The sequence below is a fragment of the Carica papaya genome, chromosome 4 (assembly GCF_054855325.1).
Source record: "Carica papaya isolate Zhongbai chromosome 4, ASM5485532v1, whole genome shotgun sequence".
Lineage (NCBI taxonomy): Eukaryota > Viridiplantae > Streptophyta > Magnoliopsida > Brassicales > Caricaceae > Carica > Carica papaya.
Genome location: NC_142312.1, coordinates 14,425,161 through 14,441,163, shown reverse-complemented (window position 1 = coordinate 14,441,163; position 16,003 = coordinate 14,425,161). Strand labels below are relative to the sequence as shown.

The 16,003-nt window shown below is 41.3% G+C and overlaps 1 non-coding gene and 1 pseudogene across 1 annotated transcript; both read left to right on the top strand.

Annotated features, from left to right (window-relative positions):
- Window positions 1-4,295: 4,295 nt before the first annotated feature.
- On the top strand, window positions 4,296-7,622 carry LOC148266304 (25S ribosomal RNA). Its single transcript, XR_015818857.1, has one exon. It is a non-coding gene; the product is annotated as a 25S ribosomal RNA (ribosomal RNA).
- Window positions 7,623-10,729: 3,107 nt separating this feature from the next.
- LOC148266303 (18S ribosomal RNA) lies at window positions 10,730-11,887 on the top strand (annotated as a pseudogene).
- Window positions 11,888-16,003: the final 4,116 nt, after the last annotated feature.

Below are 16,003 nucleotides of genomic sequence, written 5' to 3'. Positions count from 1 at the left end.
AGCTCTAAGGGAAAAAACCTGCAAGCTTGCGAACAGGCCCGCAGGGGATCACGCACGAGCTGTGTGCTGATGTGTGCCCAATGTGCGTCCCATTCGCATGCCTGTGCTTGCGCACACCTCGCCTCATGCTTGTGCTTGCGCACACGCCGCACTTGCAGCACGTCCTATCGCTGCACGCGCACGTCCCATCGTTTGCATGGTGTCTGTCGTGCACCTGCTGTGTGTTGCGTCGCTTGTTGCTGTCTCGTTTGCAGCTGCCTGTCACATCCCGTCTGCAGCTGCTTGCACCACTGCCGCTGGCTGCCACATGGCACGCATGCAAGCCACCATGTGGTGCACATGCATTTTTCTTTTTTTGGCAATTTAAAGCCTTCCTCTCCACTCTTCTCACCCATTTTCTTCTTCTTCTCCATTTGGCTGAGAGAGAGGGAAGAGAGAGAGATTAGAGAGAGAAAATAAAGAGAGAAAGAGACGGAACCAAAGGAGATCGAGAAAACTTTTTCACTCACACGATAAGTCTTCTTTTTCTCAAATTTGTTTCTTCACTAAGACTTCTAAGTTGTTCTTATATTATCCATTTCATTTATTCTAGAAATTCCTTCTAAAATCTACAGGTTGTCGAACAACCTTCTTTCTTATTCAAATTCGTAAATAACCTCGTTTTGGAAATTGAAAACTTAAAAATTTAGGTAAGGGATTTTTAATATTTTCACGAACTCTCCTATTATGTTTTCTAGATATTAAAAATGTTTAAGGATAATAAAACGTGTGATTGTTCGGTTAGTTTTCTTACATGAAATGACGTTTTGTGTTAAGGATCATAAATCACATGATGTTTAATGGGTTTAAGTGTTTTATTTTAGTGTCATGTATGGATATGAATTGTTTATTATGTCTTGGAAATGAAAGGATTATTTTATATGAAACGCCATGTGTGCAGACTGGGCCCTCGACCTCGCTTTAAGGGCAGTGGTTGAGAGGGTTACTCCATTGGGCTTGGACCTGATAAGGGAACTTGATGGTCCAATCCGAGTATATGGGCCCTTACTGGTCAAGATTGGTTTGTGGGCCCTCATTGGGTCTGGACCATAAAAATTGATAATGATTTCAAACTAATATGAGAAGTAAAAAGAGTAAAAATCTATTTGACCATTATCATTGAGGGGTTACCGATTATGACTACTACTAACTATTGGTGAATCACTCCCTGTGAATGGTACTAGCATTCCTTTTGGCGAGAGTGAAATTGCGATTGATTGTAAGGGCCATAGTGGTAAAATACATTCGTGGTCATTAGTTTTCAATTGTGATTGTATGGCCACAATGGCAAAGTATAATAGTGGTAATTAGTTTTCAACTATTATATTGTATATCGAACTGAATTATTTTCCATTCACAGTGGTAGTTGGAGATCCCTTCTGTCAACTGTTGATATAGTTTAAAATAACTTCGCGCGAAGATTTGTAAAACCTGTAATTAAATCAAACCGTTTAACTGTCTAACAACGAATGTTGATTGGTTTCCCATGCTTATGTAGTTTCCTTGAATTGAATATGTGTTCATTGCTCTGTCATGTCGTGCCATGCTATAGTTGGTTCAATTAATTTTAGTTATATTTCTCATTGTTCCGTGATGTCATTGAGTTTATTATGTCTCACTGTTATCTTCTTACTGCTTATGTTTGGGACTAACAATTAAATTAAAAGTAAACATTTTCTTGGTATTTCAAAATAAATATGTTCGGCGACAAGTCTAGAGGTAAATCGTTAACTTTGAAGGTAATGACATGTTTTGAAAATAAATAACCTTTAAAACTTTAGTACTATAGTTTAAATACTATCTCCCTTACTGAGTTTTATGAAATTCACCCCAATCCATTTCCCCTAAATGATGATGATAGTGAGGAATCACTTCCTGAGCTATCCCTTGAAGCTTACTTGGATGATGTGATCCTAAATAACCCATTTAGTTCCAAAAATGCAATCCCATACCTAGGAGGAACCCCATAAAAATTCGAATTCCTACGAAACAATCATATGTGAGTCTTGTCCCAAATAGGAAAGTGATGCCAACATCCTTGTGTTTCCTAAATGGGAACGCCGTGAATGGGAAACTAAAATTATCCGTCACTACTTTCCTAAATGGTATTCTTCTAAAGCACGGGCCAAGTTGGTCCAAATGAAGCTTAAGTGGGAGTTGGAAACTGCAAAAGTGAAATACCATTACTTTTAATATTATTTTATTTATTTTGTGAATCGAAGGCAGGACAACGCCCCTCTTTTTAGATCTAAGGCCCGCTCTGCTGGCTGATCTAAGTAGAAGACATTGTCAGGTGGGGAGTTTGGCTGGGGCAACACATCTATTAAAATATAACAAAAGTATTTTAAGATGAGCTCAATGAGAACAAAAATTGTGTGTGGAACAAAAGGGTAAAAGCTCGTTTGATTTTGATTTCTAGTATGAATACGAACAGTGAAAGCGTGACCTATCGATTCTTTAGACCTTCAGAATTTGAAGGTAGAGGTGTCAGAAAAGTTACCATAGGGATAGCTGGCTTATGGTAGCCAAACATTCATAACGACTTTGCTTTTTTATCCTTCAATGTTGGCTCTTGCTATCATTGTGAAGCAGAATTCACCAAGTGTTGGATTGTTCACCCACTAATAAAAAATGTGAGCTAGGTTTAAACCCTCATGAGATATGTTATTTTTGCCCTACTGATATTCGTTTCGTGATAGTAATTCAACCTAGTACGAGAGGAACCGTTGATTCTTACAATTTGTCATCGTACTTGGTTGAAAAGCCAGTGGCGTTAAGCTATCGCATGCTGGATTATGACTGAATGCCTTTAAGTTAGAATCTGGACTAGAAGCGACGCACGTGCTCGTCACCCAATTTCTGAGCCTCAGTAGGGGCCTTCCGTCCCTAAAGGAACGTGTCATTGGCCAAGCCCGCTGAATAGAAGTGTCGTGCAAGCTGGCTTGAAGTACGATTCCAACTGAACAGTGAGTAGAATCCTTTGTAGATGACTTAAATACGCAATAAGATATTGGAAGTGGTAGAGTGGTCTTGCTTCCACAATCCACTGAGATTAAATCATTTTTTACACCGATTCATCCCTCCCCTCCCTCCTCCACTCTAAACTCATCTCTCATTCCCTATTCAGGCAATGAAGCTATTGGGCCTCGTGCTAGGCCCGTGACCCTCCTCCCCACCCCTAGAGTTATTTATTCGAGTTCAGATTGCTTGACAAACAACCGAGTCCTTTCCACATTTGCGTTGAATATCACAAAGTCCTATGAACCCAAAATTATTTACCCATTGACGTTGACGTGTGCAGGTCAACCTCGCCCACAATGGGGCATTGCACACAGGCCTGTCCCGCGTGCACACAAGCCAACGCGCTGGCATGCCCCGTGTGCTAGGGTGTCGTACGCTGACATGCCCCGTGGGCGCGCAGGGGTGTTGAGTGCACTTAGGGATGTCGGGCGCACTAGGGTGCCGAGCGCGCTGGGATGCCCCACGCATATTGGGGTGCCGCACACTAACATTCCCCCATGCATGCTGGCATGCTTCGTGCGTTAGGGGTGTCGAGCGTGCTGGGTTGCTGCGCGCAGGGTTCCTGAGCGCACTAGCATGGGTCCCGCGCATGCAGGGGTTCTGAGCGTGTTAACATGCCCCGTGCACGCAGGGGTTCTGCGTGAAGGCCTATTCCGTGTGCGTGCCTACAAGCACTGCGCGCAGGCCTGCCACATGTATGCGTAGTGACACCGCGCGCAGGCCTACCCTGCACGCGTTGACATGGTATGACCCCTACCCCTTTGTGCTAAAAACGTTGTATTTTTGCCGAGTGTGGTTATTTTGCCCTACATTGTGCAAAAAAACACGTTTTTAGGTTGTCATGTCAATACTTTTTTTGCTCGTTATCACTTGTTAGTATGAAAATTTTCCTCCTTATGGTGCAATGTTTGCTTGCCTCATGGCCATGGGCACATCCATGCATTACCATTATGGAGGTAGTTTTGTTTTATTGGAAATATGTGTATCTAAGGGCTGCAATATTGAAGATTATTCACTATAACAATATATATTGACATTGTAAATGTTCACAAATAGTTTTTAAACCTTAAAAAATATATATATATTTTTTAATTTTCGTATTTTTTTCAAAAAATAAAAAAAGATATTTTTTGTTAAAAAATTTTCTCATTTTTTTCCTATGATAGATACCATTATTCTTTACATGTGTATAAAAAATCAAGTGAAAATTTGAAGAAATAAATTTTTTATGATCCATTCATCTACTCAATCATTATGATACTTTTTCCTACCAATAATGATTTTGCAAATAAGACTGGGTCCCAAATTGTAGTATGGAGAAGCGTCCTCAGCGACAGACCAGGGTCCAAGTATCTTGGAAGGGGCAGCTGGAGATGGTGAGAGCCTTGTCCTGCCTGTACCTTGTCGCACCACGAGACGTTGTTAACGAGTTCAGTTTTAGGCGAATGCAGCCCAAATAAGGTGGTAAATTTCGTCTAAAGCTAAATACGGGTGAAAGACCGATAGTGACCAAGTACCATGAGGAAAAGATGAAAAGGGCTTGAAAAGATAGTCAAAGAGTGCTTGAAATTATCAGGAGGGAAGTGGATAGGGGCCGGTGGTGTGCCTCAGTTGGATGTAGAACAGCAAGAGCCAGTTTATCGATCGACTGGGGGTGCGGATCGACGCGGATCGGGATGGTAGCCCAAGTTCGGGCTCTTAATATGCCTGTAGAGATGTCGTCGCCTCAATTGTGGATGGTAACGTGCGCCTCACTGTGCACTTCAACATCTGCGCACTCTTGGCATCGGCCTATGGGCTCCCCATTCGAACTGTCTTGAAACACAGACCAAGGAGTTTGACATGTGTGCGAGTCAACGGGTGAGTAAACCCGTAAGGGGCAAGGAAATTGATTGGCGAGATCCTTCGTGGGTGCATCGCCGACCGACCTTGATCTTCTGAGAAGGGTTCGAGTATGAGCAGGCCTGTCATGACCCAAAAGATGGTGAACTATGCCTGAGTGGGGCGAAGCTAGAGGAAACTCTGATGGAGGCCCACAGCGATACGGACGTGTAAATCATTCGTCTGGCTTGGGTATATGGACGAAAAACTAATTGAATCGTCTAATAATTGGTTCCCTTTGAAGTTTCCCTCAGGATAGCTAGAGCTTAGATGCGAGTTCTGTCAGGTAAAGCCAATGATTAGAGGCATCGGGGGTGCAACACCCTCGATCTATTCTCAAACTTTAGATAGGTAGGACAGGACAACTACTTCATTTAGCCGTCCCACAGAATCGAGAGCTCTAAGTGGGTCATTTTTTGTAAACAGAATTGGCAATATAGGATGAATTGAAAGCTGGGTTACGGTGCCCAACTGCACGCTAACCCAGAACCCACAGAGGGTATTGGTCGATTGAGATAGTAGGACGATAGTCATGGAAGTCGAAATCTATTAAGGAGTGTGTAACAACTCAATTACTGAATTAACTAGTGTAAAAAATGGATGGTGCTTGAGCGTGCGACCTATACCCAGCTATCAGGATAAAGGCTAGGCCCCGATGAGTAGGAAGGTGTGTTGGTTGCTATAAAATCTTGGGCACAAGCCCGGGTAGAGCGGTTGCAGGTGCAGATGTTAGTGGTAGTAGTAAATATTCAAATGAGAACTTTAAAGGCCGAAGAGGAGAAAGGTTCCATGTGAATGACACTTGCACATGGGTTAGTCGATCCTAAGAGACAGGGGGAAGCCTGTTCGATAGCGCCTCAGCACAAGCTCCGAAAGGAGATCCAGTTAAAATTTTAGAACCAGGACATGACAGCTGACGGCAATGTTAGGTAGTCCGGAGACGTCAGTGGGGGCCTCGAAAAGAGTTATGTTTTTTGTTTAACAGACTACCCACCCTGGAAACGGCTCAGTCAAAGATAGGGTTTAGAGGTTAGAAGAGCATCACATATCGCATGGTGTTCAGTGCGCCCCCGGCAAACCTTGAAAATCAAGAGGACTAAGTGCTTCCCATGCCTGGTCATACTCATAACCACATTAAGTCTTCAAGGTTAACAATCTCTTGTTGATGGAATAATATAGGTAAGGAAAGTTGGCAAAATGGATTTGTAACCTTGGAAAAAGGGTTGGCATTAAGGACTGGGCATGGAGTTCCCAGCCACGAACTCGTCAACTGTCGATGGACAGCTCATGCTACTCCCGTAGCGAGAGTAGGTCATCACATGCTGAGCGGGGGACATACTGGGAATGGCTCCCTCGCAGGGGCAAGGCCCCCGGGCGTCAAACAGTCGACTTAGAATTTGTACCGACAAGGAAAATCTGACTGTTTAATTAAAACAAAGATATATGATGGTCCCTTGTTGATGCTCACGCAATGTGATTTCTACCCAGTGCTTTGAATGTCAAAGTGAAGAAATTCAACTAAGCGCGGATAAACGACGAGAGTAACTGTGACTCTCTTAAGGTAGCGAAATGCCTCGTAATCTAATTAGTGACGCGTATGAATGGATTAATGAGATTCCTACTGTCCCTGTCTACTATCCAGTGAAACTACAGCCAAGGGAACAGGCTTGGGAGAATTAGCAGGGAAAAAAGACTCTGTTGAGCTTGACTCTAGTCCGACTTTGTAAAATAACTTGAGAGGTGTAGGATAAGTGGGAGCTGGAAACGGTAAAAGTTAAATACTACTATTTTTAATGTTATTTTACTTATTTCGTGAATTGGAGGCGAGACAACATCTCTTTTTTTAGATCTAAGGCCCGTTTCGCGGGTCAATCCGGGTGGAAGACATTGTCAAGTGGGGAGTTTATCTAGAGCGTTACATCTATTAAAAGATAACATAGGTGTCTTAAGATGAGCTCAATGAGAATAGAAATCTCATGTGCAAAAAAAGGGTAAAAGCTTATTTGATTCTGATTTTCAGTACGAATATGAATCGTGAAAGCTTGGCCTGTTGATCATTTAAACCTTCGAAATTTAAAGGTAAAGGTGCTAGAAAAGTTACCACAGGGATAATTGGCTTGTGGCAGCCAAACGTTCAAAGCGACATTGCTTTTTTATCATTCGATGTCGGCAATTCCTATCATTGTGAAGCAAAATTCACAAAGTGTTGGATTTTTCACCCACCAATAGGGAATGTGAGTTGGGTTTAGATCGTCGTGAGACAGATTAGTTTCACCTTACAGACGCCCGTGTCGCGATAGTAATTCAACCTAGTATGAGAGAAACCGTTGATTCGCACAATTGGTCATCGCACTTAGTTCAAAAGCCAATGGTGTGAAGTTATCGTTCCCTGGATTATGACTGAATGCCTTTAAGTCCGAATTTGGGCTAGAAGCAATGGACGTGTCTGCTACCTGATTGCCAACCCTCAGTAAGGGTCTCCCGGCCCCAAAAGGCACGTGTCATTGGCCAAACCCGTTTGCTGAAAGTGTTGCACGGGCTGCCTTGAAGTACGATTCCCACCGAGCAGTGGATCTCAGTCCTTTACAGAAGACTTAAATACATAGTGGGGTATTGTAAGTGGCAGAGTGGTTTTGCTGTCACGATCCATTAAGATTCAACTATTTATTACACCGATTCGTCCCTCCCCTCCCTCCCCCACTCCAAACTCATCTCTTATTCCCTCCCCAAGCCACGAACTACTGGGTCCTGCGTGGAGCCTACAACCCTCCTCCCCACCCCTAGAGTTATTTGTCTGAACCCGAGTTGCTTGACAAATAACCAAGTCTTTCCCGCACTTGTACCGAATATCACTGAGTCCCCCGAACCCAAAATTATTTGTCTAATAACATCGACGTGCGTGGGAAAATCTCATGAGCATTGGGGCGTCGCACACAGACCTGTCCCACGTGTGCAGTGGGTGCCCAGTGTGTGCAGTGGTGCCTAGCGCGCCTAGGGGTGCCTAGCGCGTGCAGGGGTGCTGTTCGCGTAGGGATGCTGAGCGTGTTGTCATGCCCCACGCGCGCAGGGGTGTCGAGCACACTAGTTTGCCCCATGTGCATAGGGGTGCTGAGCGCTCTGGCATGCCTCGCGAGCGGTCGGGTGCAGCATGCTGGCAAGCCTCCGCGCGCGTATGGGTGTTGCACATGTTAGGTTGCTTCTCGGTGGCATGCCTCCCTTGCACGCGCGTAGGGTTCCTGAACGTGCAGGCATTCCCTGCGTGTGTGGGGGTGTCGCGCGCAATGGTGCCACACGCTTGCCTGCCCCACGCACACTGACATGGTACGACCCCCACTTTTTTGTGCTAAAAATATGGTATTTTTGTCGAGTGAGGTTTTTTTCCCTTACATTTTATTAAAAAAATGCATTTTTAGGATGGTATATCAATACCTTTTGTGCTTGTTATTGCTCATTGGTATGAGAAGTTTCCTCCCTATGGTGTCAAGGTTTCTTGCTTCGTGACCATGGACACAACCATGGGGCTTAGGACATGCCTTACCCTCCACATGCATGACCATTGTGGAGGTAGTTTTGTTTTATTGCAAAAATTTGTGTCTAAGGGTTTGGATATTGAAGATTATTCACTATAACAACATATATTGACATTGTAGATGTTCCCAAATAGTTTTTAAACCTTAAAATATTTTTTTTTTAATTTTTATATATTTTTTTAAAAAATTAAAAATAATATTTTTCATCATCAATTTTTTTTTTCTTTTTTCTATGATAGATACCATTATTCTTTACATGTGTACAAAAAATCAAGTGAAAATTTAAAGAAATAAATTTTTTATGACCCATTCATCCACTCAAGTATTATGATGTTTCTTCCTGGCAATAGTGATTTTGCAAATAAGACTCTTTAAGGGAGGGGGGGAGGGAAGGGGGGCATCTTGCAAGAGCCTTGGAAGGCTCTTGCCTCGCTGTGGGTGATGGGTATCTAGGGACTTAAGCCCTCCCTCCCCCAATCGATCCCAAGTGGTGCCGGACATCAGGTCCAACCATTGCGATGACAGTTTTTCGGCGAGCCGTGGGCAGAGTGCATGGGTGCAATTTTTTCATTGGGCACAATTTGCATGCAATCATTGAGGCAATGATGGTATTTATATGAATGCTTAGTCCGATGAGCCAATAGATACCAGACATATGCAATGATGGCACGGTGCTTGTGCTTGAGCTTGTGTATGTGTAGGGGGCTTATCCGTATGGTTGGGCATGCTAAGCTTCATGTGGAGCAAAGGGCACTCACCCAGCCATGGTGTATTGTCGCCCCGCTATGGGCAATTGTTGCTTAATTAGGACGTTGTCTCGCGCTAGACGTTTCTCCTCGTCGGTCTAAGGTCCCTCGGTCCCTCTCGGGTTTATTGCGCTAAGTTGCATAGGTGCGGTGTGCCGATGGTAATGGAATGCTCTCGATCGACGTTACTCTCACGTGTTCTGCTCGTTTTGTATGCTTAGTGCTTACACCGTAGTGCCTGGCAGCCTCAGTCCCTCTCTAGTTTATCACACTAAGCTACATAAGTACGGTGTGCGATGGTAGTGGAATGCTCTCGATCGACATTAATCTCATGTGTTTCGCTCATTTCGGTGCACTAGTTGCTTATGCCATGGTGTGCGGTACACTCGGTCCTTCTCCGATTTATCCCGCTAAGCTGCATAGGTGCAGTATACCGATAGAAGATCGATAAAAGTGGAATACTCTCGATCGACGTTAGTCTCATGTATTCTGCTCGTTTCGGTGCGCTAGTTGCTTATAGCGCGGTGCGCGGTGCCTCTGTCCCTCTCGAGTTTATTGCGTTAAATTGCATAGGTGCAGTGTGCCGATGGTAGTGGAATGCTCTCGATCGACATTAGTCTCATGCATTTTGCTCGATTCGGTGTGCTAGTTGCTTATGCCACAGTGTGTGGTGCCCTCAGTCCCTCACGGGTTTCTTGCGCTAACCTGCATAGTTGTGGCGTGCCGATGGTAGTGGAATACTCTTGGTGGACGTTAGTATTACGTGTTCTGCTCGTTTTGGTGCTCTAGTTTCTTATGCTATGGTGCGCGGGGTGCCTCAAGTCCCTTCTCGATTTTTTTACGCTTAGCGGCATAGGTGCTTGTGCGCTTACATAACTTGGATCAGATTTGATGCAAGTCTCTTGTGTCCAATTTGTTAGGTGTGCTTGTCGCATGTGTTGTGCAGTGCGGTGCCCCTAGTCCCTTCTTAGTTTTTTCCCACTTAGTCGCACTTAACAAATTGGACACTCGATTGGTGTAACTCTCTTGTGTTCAAGTCTTTCGGTGTGCTTGTTGCCTATTGTACGTGCGTCGTGTGAGTAGTGATTCGATTGTGCGTGTTGGTAGGCTCCATGCTTTGTGCATCGAACTGTTGAGCCACACTCCACTTTATTGAGATCTGCTATTACGATGAATGCTCTAGGGGTCATGCGGGATCCTGTGCTATGTACCTGTTTTAATGGAACGATTGAGTAGCGTGTTGCATTTAAGATTGTACTCCGATTGGCGTGCGATGTGGACTCTAGCTGCACCTTCTTTCTCCAGCATGCTCCACACCCCCGTGGAACTGTCATGATGCAGTTGGCCATAGTTGTTCTCTTAGATGCAGAAAAGTTAAAGGGTGGGTGGGACTTGTTTCCATGTTGCCCCATTCGTTTTTACGTTTCTGAACGACAATCGTGACTGTTTTGGGCTCTCCTCAACTGTTTGTTTTGGATTTGTCTATGTGGATCCATTGTTGCAAAGGATTGCTACCTGGTTGATCCTACCAGTAGTCATATGCTTGTCTCAAAGATTAAGCCATGCATGTGTAAGTATGAACTAATTCAGACTGTAAAACTACGAATGACTCATTAAATCAACTATAGTTTGTTTAATGATATTTGCTACTCAGATTACCGTAGTAATTCTAGAGCTAATACGTACAACAAACCCTGACTTCCGGAAGGGATGCATTTATTAGATAAAACATTGACGCAGGCTTTGGCCATTATTCTGATGATTCATGATAACTCGATAGATCGCAAGGCCATCGTGCCGGTGACGCATCATTCAAATTTTTGCCTTATCAATTTTCGATGGTAGGATAGTGGCCTATCATGATGGTGATGGGTGATGGAGAATTAAGGTTCGATTCTAGAGAGGAAGCCTGAGAAATGGCTACCACATCCAAGGAAGGCAATAGACGCGCAAATTATCCAATCCCGACACAGGAAGATAGCGACAATAAATAACAATACTGGGCTCTTCGAGTATAATAATTGGAATGAGTATAATATAAATCCTTAACGAGGATCCATTGGAGGGCAAGTTTAGTGCTTGCAGCCATGGCAATTCCAGCTCTAATAGCATATATTTAAGTGTTTGCAGTTAAAAAACTCGTAGTTGGACTTTGGGTTGGATCAGCCAGTCTGCCTATGGTGTGCACCGGTTGGCTCATCCCTATTTTTAGTGATCCGCTCCTACCCTTAATTGGTTGGGTCGTGCCTCCGGCGTTGTTACTTTGAAGAAATTAGAGTACTCAAAGCAAGCATACGCTCTGTATACATTAGCATGGGATAACATCATAGGATTTCAGTCCTATTTTAATGGCTTTCGGGATCAGAGTAATGATTAACAAGGACAGACTGGGACATTCATATTTCATAGTCAAAGGTGAAATTCTTGGATTTATGAAAGACGAACAACTGCGAAAGCATTTGCCAAGGATGTTTTCATTAATCAAGAACTAAAGTTGGGGGCTCGAAGATGATCAGATACCGTTATAGTCTTAACCATAAATGATGTCGACCAAGGATCAACGGATGTTGCTTTTGGGACTCCGCTGACACCTTATGAGAAATCAAAGTCTTTAGGTTCTGGGGGGAGTATGGTCGTAAGCCTGAATGATGCGGAGCCCCAAGACCTTTACTTGAACCATAGAACTCTTCAATCAGTTTAGAACAGAATTTAGATCATAAGTAAAAAAGAATCAAATTTGTTCAATCACCCAAATTGTAGAAGTGAAATAGAACCCAAAAAAGATAAATGATATCCCTTGAACCCAATCCAAACAAGCACCAAGAACAATTGAAATAGGAAATCAAAATGGAAATACAAGTGATAATAATTGCATTCCAAATCAACACCTTGTGCATAAAATGAAAAGAAAGCCAAAACGCTCTCAACTCAATTCTGAAATATTTGATTACAACTCTTGATGTCCATAAAGAAGAGTTCCTTTGGTATTTATACCCAAAGAAATCAATGATAAGTTACAACACAATAATTACAATTGTAACTCCAACAATAACTAAGCTAATTATGTGATAATTACGATTGTAACTCCAACAATAACTAGACTAATTATAAGCATGTAATTGTTATGTAACTCCAATTTTCTTAACCAACACCACTAATTATTTGTGGCACCATATAGTTATAGGCTCATTCTTGTAATAACACTGAGACAAGATTTAAACCCAAAATGAGTTACACTTGACTATATGGGCTTAATTAACTCAAACTAAAATAAAATAATCGAAAATTCTTAAAACAGCCCATACACAAGTCTTATTCACCAATTACTAATAAGACTCAAATAAGCCCAAATTATCCCAAATCATTTAAACCCAATTAAAGTTATGAATTTGGGCTGTTCAAAAAGCTCATATTTGAACTTTCCACGATTGGCCAGCCCATCATCCATATGTTTTTGAGTGAAAACTTGGAGCAACTCTTTAAGCTTCTTTACCTTTGATCTTGTTACTGGTCTGCTGAAACTTTCCAGGTTTGGAACTCTATTTGTGTTCACGTCATTTGAAATTTGCTATAAGTCATCTTTTGATGCTCCTTGAGTATCTTGAGTGTTTTTAGCCTTGTTTGCATAATTTTCCCTCCCCTCAAAAGGATTCATCCTCGAATCAATTCCTGTATCAATTTTAAAAGAGGATAAATCAGATATGTTAAATGTAGTCGAAACACTATACTCACATGGTACCACTTTGTAGGCATTTTCATTGGTTTTGGCTATGATTTGAAATGGACCATCCCCACGAGCATCCAACTTAGATTTTCGTTTTGATGGAAATCATTCCTTACGCAAATGAACCCATATCCAATTTCCGGGTTCAAATGAAATCTGGCGCCTTCCTTTATTGACATGAGATGCTACTTGTTCAATTTTCTTTTCAATGTTCTATCTTGCTTTTTCATTAATTGATTTAACCATTTTGGCTTTCTTATGTCCATCCAAATTAGAAATGTCACTTATAGGAATATGCAACAAATCAAATGGAGTTAAGGGATTAAAACCATACACAATTTCAAAAGGAGAAAACCCAGTAAAAGAATGTATACTCTGATTATAAGCAAATTCAACAAATGATAGCATATCTTCCCAAGTTTTAACATTCCTTCCAATTAAAGCACGTAATAATGTACTAAGTGTTCTATTTACTACTTCAGTTTGACCATCCATTTGTGGATGTGAAGTAGTAGAAAATAAAAGTTAGGTCCCAAGTTTGGACCACAAAACTCGCTAAAAGTGGCTTAAAAACTTAACATCCCTATCGGACACAATGGTTTTAGGAATGCCATGCAGTCTAACAACTTCGCAGAAAAATAAATCCGCTATGTGTGTGGCATCATCTGTTTTGTGAGATGGTATAAAGTGTACCATTTTAGAAAAACGATCAACAACAACAAATATTGAGTCTCGATATTTTCTAGTACTAAACAAACCAAACAAAAAATTCATAGAAATATCGACCCAAGGATGTGTAGGAATGGGTAATGGCATATATAATCCATGTGGTTGAATTATATAAGATGCACATGAGATGCACCGCGCACAAATTTTCTCAACATATTTGTCCATATTAGGCCAAAAGAGATGTTCATGTAAAATATCCAAGCTTTTGTCAATCCCAAAATGTTCCATTAAACCACTATTATGTGTTTCACGAACAAGCAACTCCCTAATAGAACTATTATGCACACATAATTTTTCCTTTTTAAATACAAAACCATCATGCCTATAAAATTCTTGAAATGACGCATGTTCACAAGCCACATAAATATTTAAAAAATCACTATTATGCACATACAATTCTTTGAAATGCTCAAATCTCAACAACTTTTTAGAAAGAGTAGAGATAAGACTGTACCTTCTTGAAAGTGCATCAGCTACCACATTTTCTTTTCCTTGCTTATATTGGATCACATATGGGAAAGACTCTATGAATTCCACCCATTTTGCATGTCGTTTATTAAGCTTGCCTGCCCTTTCAAATGCCTCAAAGATTCATGATCGGTGTGAATCACAAATTCCTTTGGTAACAAATAATGCTGACATGTCTCTAATGCTCTTACCAAAGCATAAAACTCTTTGTTATAGGTGGAATAATTCAATTGTGCACCATTGAGCTTCTCACTGAAGTAAGCAATGGGTCTTTTATCATGCATAAGAACAACACCTATCCCAAGCCCAGAGGCATCACATTCAATTTTAAAAGTTGAATCAAAATTAAGCAATCTTGATAAAGGCGCATTACATAACTTTTCTTTCAATAAGAAAAACACATATTCTTGTTCTTTTTCCCAAACAAACCCTTTATCTTTTTTCATGATTTCAATTAAAGGGGCAGTAACGGTGCTAAAATCTTTTACAAATCTCTTATAGAAACTTGCCAAACCATGAAAACTACGCACCTCACTTATACTTTTAGGTGTCAGCCACTCTTGAATATCCTTTACCTTTTCACTATCTACCTCGATTCCTTTTGCACTCATGATATATCCTAAGAAAATGATGCGATCAATGCAAAATGTATATTTTTTCATGTTAGCATATAGTTGAAATTTGCACAATGTGTCAAACACTTGCCTCAAATTGATGACATGCTCATCAATAGATTTGCTATACACAAGAATGTCATCAAAGTAGATAACCACAAACTTTCCAATAAATTCACGTAAAACATGGTTCATTAAATGCATAAAAGTACTTGTCGCATTAGTTAAGCTAAATGGCATAACCAACCACTCATATAACCCTTGTTTTGTTTTAAAAGTAGTTTTTCATTCATCTTCTGGTTTCATTCTTATTTGGTGATAACCACTTTTAAGATCAAATTTAGAAAATACACAAGCACCATACAACTCATCTAACATATCATCAAGTCAAGGTATTGGGTGTCGATATCTTACCGTTATTTTGTTGACGGCTCTACAATCAATACACATATGCCAACTACCATTTTTTTTTGGGTACTAATAAGACGGGCACTGCGCATGAACTTAAACTTTCTTGAATGTGCCCCTTTTGTAAGAACTCCTCTACTTGCCTTTGAAGCTCTTTGCTCTCCTTGGGATTGTTCCTATAGGCTGGTCTATTTGGTATGGTAGCCCCGGGAATGAACTTAATTTGATGCTCAATCCCTCTCAAAGGTGATAAACCTTGAAGTAGATCATCGAGAAAGACATTACTAACTTCCTATAAAACTTCAACCACAACACTTAGTAAAGAAGGGTCAAGTTCGTTAGTTGAGAAACAATCTTCCTTGTACATGAGTACAATCATTGGCTTGTTAGAAAATAAAGATTTTCTCACATCTCTCATTTTAGCATAAAAGCTCATTTTCTCTCCCTTATTCTTTTATATGGTCGAACACACCTCTCTTTCTTTTCCTTTTGATCTTCATTTTTCCACTCTAATTTTCTCTCACTCTCTTTTCTTTTCTCTTTTTCTTTTTCTTTTCTTTTTCTCTCGGCCTCTCTTTGTGCAAATTCATCATGGGACTTTTTAAGTTGCATGTGGTCTTCAAAAACTTGTTTAGGGGTTAAAGGAAGAAGAGTATACTTTTTGCCCATTTTTTCTACCATGTACCTATTGAGATAACCATCATGCATCACTCTCCTATCACATTGCCATGGTCTACCCAATAAAATATGACTAGCTTGCATAGGAACTACATTACATGTCACCTCATCACTATATTTTCCAATATTAAAAGGCACCCTCACTTGCTTATTAACTCTCATCTC